Source organism: Coregonus lavaretus (genome assembly GCF_964263955.1).
Source record: "Coregonus lavaretus genome assembly, chromosome: 16".
NCBI lineage: Eukaryota > Metazoa > Chordata > Actinopteri > Salmoniformes > Salmonidae > Coregonus > Coregonus lavaretus.
Window position 1 is genome coordinate 40608069 of NC_140003.1, and position 6153 is coordinate 40614221.

General features: G+C 43.2%; 1 pseudogene across 1 annotated transcript in view; it reads left to right on the forward strand.

The window, feature by feature from the left end:
• LOC311143843 overlaps positions 1–4868 on the forward strand; it is a 6807-nt pseudogene extending 1939 nt beyond the window's left edge. The window contains exon 5 of the transcript XR_014615561.1: positions 3998–4868. The product of XR_014615561.1 is annotated as an uncharacterized misc_RNA (transcript). The remainder of the gene's footprint in view (positions 1–3997) is intronic.
• The last annotated feature ends 1285 nt before the right edge of the window (positions 4869–6153 follow it).

A 6153-nucleotide genomic window follows, 5' to 3' on the forward strand; every position in this document is an offset into this window, starting at 1 on the left:
GTTGTCTCTCTCTCTCTCTCTCTCATGTCTCCCTGTCGTCTCTCTCTCTCTCATGTCTCCTGTCCTCTCTCTCTCTCTCTCTCTCTCTCTCTCTCTTCTCTCTCTCTCTCTCTCTCTCTCTCTCTCTCTCTCTCTCTCTCTCTCTCTCTCTCTCTCTCTCTCATGTCTCTCTCTCATGTCTCCCTATCGTCTCTCTCTCTCCTGTTGTCTCTCTCTCTTTCTCATGTCTCCCTGTCCTCTCTTGCTCTCTCTCTCTCTCTCTCTCTCTCTCTTCTCTCTCTCTCTCTCTCTCTCTCTCTCCGCTCTCTCTCTCTCTGTCTCCCTGTCGTCTCTCTCTCTCTTTCTCTCTCTCTTTCGTCCCCTATCATCTCTTGTTCTCTCTCTCTCATGTCTCCCTGTCGTCTCTCTCTCTCTCATGTCTTCCTGTCTCTCTCCTCGCTCTCTCATGTCTCCCTGTCATCTCTCTCTCTCTCTCTCTCTCTCTCTCTCTCTCTGTCTCTTGTCTCCCTATCGTCTCTTGTTCTCTCTCGTCTCCCTATCGTCTCTTGTTCTCTCTCTCTCTCTCATGTCTCCCTGTCGTCTCTCTCGTCTCCCTGTTGTCTCTCTCTCTCTCTCTCATGTCTCCCTGTCGTCTCTCTCTCTCTCTCTCTCGTCTCTCTCTCTCATGTCTCCCTATCGTCTCTCTCATGTCTCCCTGTCATTCTCTCTCTCTCTTTCTCTTTCTCTCTCGTCTCCCTATCATCTCTTGTTCTCGCTCTCTCTCTCTCATGTCTCCCTGTCGTCTCTCTCAATTCAATTCAATTCAATTCAATTCAATAGACTTTATTGACATGGCAAGTAAAATTACTTACATTGTCAAAGTATACATATAACAAAAATGGTGGGACCAACAGCAATAATAACAGTAGTAGTGGAAATGGGATTACCATTAACAGCAACTACAACAACAATATTAATGAGAATAACAATACATTAAAGCAATAGTAGTCGACCAATCTCAACATAACTGAGAAGACACATTACATGCTATGAAAGCCAAAACAAAACAGGAAATATTATTGACATTACATTACACTTTTCACTGGCTGTCCCTCAGGTTGTGGCATGAGGACACATATTTGGCTGCCAAAATTGCACATTTTGGCTTTTCACCCAATAAATATTTGATTTTTTCTTCCTCTTTTATAGTTTCAAATTATTTGTACTGGATGATAATTTTGGGAAAGAAAGATTCTCTTAGGTCTGAGTATTTGTCACAGTGTAATAGGAAATGCAGCTCTGTCTCTACCTCTCCCCGTGGGCAGAGTGAGCACAGCCTGTCCTCTCTGGGCAGCCAGGTTTGCCTGTGACAACCGGTCTCTATAGCCAGACTGTGCTCACTGAGTCTGTACCTAGTCAGTGTTTTTCTCAGTTTTCTATCAGTCACAGTGGTCAGATAGTCTGCCACCATGTACTGTCTGTTTAGAGCCAAATAGCATTGAAGTTTACTTTGATTTTTTGTGGTGTCTTTCCAATAGGTGATATATTTTTCTTTTTGCTTTGTGATGATTTGGTTGGGCCGGATTTTCTGAGTGCTGTCCTGAGGCTCTATGAGGTTGGTTTTGGTTAGTGAACTGAGCCTCAGAACCAGCTGGCTGAGGGGACTCTTCTCTTGTTTCATCTCTTGACATAGTAGAGCTGTGTGATGGAATGTTTTGGGGTCACTTGTTTTTAGATGGTTGTAAAGTTTGATGGCTCTTTTTTCTATTCGAATAAGGAGGGGGTATTGGCCCAATTCTGCTCTACATGCGTTATTTTGAGTTTTTCTTTGCACTTGCAATACAGTCTTGCAAAACTCTGCATGCAGTATTTCGATTGGATGTTTGTCCCATTTGGTAAATTCAGTATTAGAGAGCGGACCCCATACTTCGCTGCCATATAGAGCAATTGGTTCTATAACTGATTGGAACATTTTGAGCCAGATTCTAATTGGAATTTCGATTTTAATATTCCTTTTAATGGCATAGAATGCTCTTCTTGCTTTGTCTCTCAGCTCATTCACAGCCATGTGAAAGCTACCTGTGTTGCTGATATTTAGTCCTAGATGTGTGTAATTTTTGGTGTGTTCTAATAGAACTGTGTCCAAATAGAATTTATATTTGTCATCCTGATTTCCAGACCTTTTTTGGAATATCATTATATTCTGGTTTTTTTTAGTAATGGTCAGGGCCCAGGTCTGACAGAATCTCTGCAGATGATCTAGATGCTGCTGTAACCCCTCCTTAGTGGGAGACAGTAGCACCAGGTCATCTGCGTACAGCAGACACTTGATTTCAGTGTTGTGTAGGGTGAGACCAGGTGCTGCCGATTCTTCTAATGTTTCGTGCCAAATTGAATCAAATGCTTTCTTGAAGTCTACAAAACACGAGTAGATTTTGCCTTTGTTTTGATTTACTTGTTTGTCAATTAGAGTCTGGAGGGTGTAAATGTGGTCTGTTGTACGATAATCTTTTACAAATCCAATCTGGCTTCTGCTTAGGACGTTGTGTTCATCAAGGAAATTATGTAGTCTGCTGTTTATGATACTGCAGAGAATTTTCCCCAAGTTGCTGTTAACGCAAATTCCTCTGTAATTATTTGGGTCAAATTTGTCTCCATTTTTATAAATTGGTGTGATCAATCCTTGGTTCCAAATATCGGGGAAAATACCTGCAGTTAGGATAATGTTGAAGAGTTTGAGTATAGCCAATTTGAATTTGTGGTCTGTATATTTGATCATTTAATTTAAAATACCATCAGTACCACAGGCCTTTTTGGGTTGGAGAGTGCAAAGTTTTTCCAATAATTCTTGTTCTGTAATTGGGGTATCCACAGGATTCTGATAGTCTTTGACTGCTGATTCAAGGATTTGTAATTTTTCTTGTATATCTTGTTGTTCTGGGCTCTTTGTTATATTGCTGTAGAGGTTTGCAAAGTGATTTCTCCACATATCCCCATTTTGGATAGCCAATTCCTCATTATGAGGTTTGTTTAATTTATTCAAATTCTCCCAGAAGTGGTTTGATTCTATGGATTCCTCAATCACATCTAGCTGATTTCTAATGTGCTGTTCCTTTTTTGTTCTTAGGGTGTGTTTGTATTGCTTCAGTGTTTCCCCTTATTGAAGACGTATATTTTTGTTGTCTGGGTCTCTGTGTTTATGATTAGATATATTTCTCAATGACTTTCTTAGATTTTTGCAATCATTATCAAACCATTTTTCATGATCTATTATTTTTGGTTTGATCTTATGTTTCTTAAGATTAGCCAAGGAGGCTAATTTGTCAAATATAAAGTTTATGTTCCAAACGGCCAAATGTATACCTTCATTGGTGTAGGAGAATGTTAATGCTAAAAAGTTGTTCAGGAGAGATTGTATTTTTTGGCTACTAATTGCTCTCTCTCTTGACTTCTCTTGACTCTCTCTCTCTCTCTCTCTCTCTCTCTCATGTCTCCCTGTCGTCTCTCTCTCTCTCATGTCTCTCTCTCTCTCATGTCTCCCTGTCATCTCTCTCTCTCATGTCTCCCAGTCGTCTCTCTCTCTCATGTCTCTCTCTCTCTCATGTCTCCATGTCGTCTCTCTCTCTCTCTCATATCTCTCTCATGTCTCCCTGTCATCTCTCTCTCTCTCTCTCTCACTCTCTCTCTCTCTCATGTCTCTCTCTCTCTCTCATGTCTCCCTGTCGTCTCTCTCTCACTCTCTCTCGTCTCCCTATCATCTCTCGTTCTCTCTCGTTCTCTCTCTCTCTCTCTCTCTCTCTCTCTCTCTCTCTCTCTCTCATGTCTCTCTCTCATGTCTCCCTATCATCTCTTGTTCTCGCTCTCTCTCATGTTTATCTCTCTCTCGTCTCCCTTTCATCTCTCTCTCTCTCATATCTCCCTGTTGTCTCTCTCTCATGTCTCTCTCTCTCTCTCTCTCTCTCTCTCTCTCTCTCTCGCTCTCTCTCTCACGTCTCCCTGTCGTCTCTCTGTCTTTCAGAGCTCCAGAAGCGGTGCAGTTCCATGACACGCCCACACTCAAAGTTGGTGCAGGTTACCGGGAGGACATACCGGAAGACAGGACTGAGGAGAGCATCATGCATCAATATGAGACGAAAGGGGAGATGGAGCACGACGACCAAAGTGTTAGAACAGATTACAGTGATGGCCGTAAGGAGAATTCTGATGACAATCGCAAAAACTACGTAGATCAGCGCGATCGCTATGGTGGCAGCCGCGATCGCCTCGACGACCAGCGTGTTAGATATGGTGGCAGCCGTGATCGCCTTGACGACCCACCCATTCGCAATGGTGGCAGTCGTGATCGTCTTGACGACCCGCCTGTTGTTCGCTATGGTGGCGGTCGTGATCATCTTGACGACAAGCCTGCTGTTCGCTATGGTGGCAGCCGCGATCGCCTTGACGACCCACCTGTTCTTCGCCATGGTGGCAGCCGCGACCGCCTTGACGACCCGCCTGCTGTTCACTATGGTGGCAGCCGCGATCGCCTTGACGACCCGCCTGTTCTTCGCCATGGTGGCAGCCGCGACCGCCTTGACGACCCGCCTGTTCTTCGCCATGGTGGCAGCCGCGATCGCCTTGACGACCTGCCTGTTCTTCGCTATGGTGGTAGCCGCGATCGCCTTGACGACCCGCCTGTTCTTCGCCATGGTGGCAGCCGCGACCGCCTTGACGACCCGCCTGTTGTTCGCCATGGTGGCAGCCGTGACCGTCTTAACGACCCACCTGTTATTCGCCATGGTGGAAGCCGCGATCGCCTTGACAACCCGCCTGTTGTTCGCCATGGTGGCAGCCGTGACCGCCTTGATGACCAGCATGATCGGTACAATGACCTGTACGATGAATCATAAGATGACCGTGACTGAGACCCAACCTGTCTTAGCTAACTTGTCCAAGGGTATTACAGCCATCCTCCCCAATGCTAATCTGCTGGTACAGGGAGCCTACTTCAGTTGTCCCATGCTGGTGCTCTGCCTACCCCATAATATCCCCTTTGATTCTAATGCCTCACAAACAATCATTAATGTTACGCTATTTCTAGGCTGTTCTTAACTGCATTTGGGCAATTGCTCGATCAAAATAACACCAGATCCTGGTGCACTTGACAACCGTAATTTGGAAAATACAACATTATTTTATTTGATAAACAAACTAGGCCTACTTCAAGTTACATATGATGAGATGAGGCCCAATTTCAAACTGAACCATGGCCCAAAGGGCACTTCTACACCTCTCTGTAAAGAGCTGAAAGGATGGATCAGGCTCTGTGTCTAGGTGGTGGAGGCCTCTCTTCAACAGCTACTGTGTCTTAGCCTCCTACATGAGGCTCAAAGAAAGCTATTACCATGCTATTCAGAAGAACTATCTAGTCCTTTCAGATCTTTCGGGGAGGTTGAAGAAGTACCTTGTGGTTGGGGCCCGGGGTTGGTTTGAAACAACTGGACCTAAATCAAGTTTTACCATGAAGAGAAGTACCCTTGGGTTGTATGACCCCATGTGGTCAATAACTGTTGAGTATGTGTGTAATCATGGAATGGTTTTGACCCTGTGCTACATGTTTTCATTATTACTTTGTGGTGAAAGTAGGCTAGATCAATTAATTTTTTATAAAGCACTGATTTTCTGTTTTAATCAATTAACTGTCTGATTAAATAGGGTGTATGTCAATGCAATGAAAAGCATTATTTAATTAAGGATTTTTTATTAATTTAAATGAATCATATATATAAAAATAAAGGAAAGAAGTGGAGGAAAAACTGAACTAAAGTCTCAGCATTATTTTTGTTTCAATTCTTAAAATTCTACAGGATCACACCCGAGTTAGTAAGACCTGATTCTATTAATAAAATATATTTTTCCCCCTTTTAAAACCAGACGCTTCTTCTTCATTCCATAGGTAAAACCACCAGTTGAAGCAGGTTTAAGATTTTTTTGGAGACTAGTTTAGATGTAATGTTTTGAATCCCAAATATATTTAAGTATGTGCTTGTAATATTATTCTAGTTAAAATGGTGGTAAAACATATTTGTTTGAATTTAGTTATTGGAATGCAGTTGGAGTACACCCTCTGTTGAAGTGGTACACTCCCTCTAGTCTCCGATTGACACTTCGCCTCTCCCGGTGTTTTTATGAGCA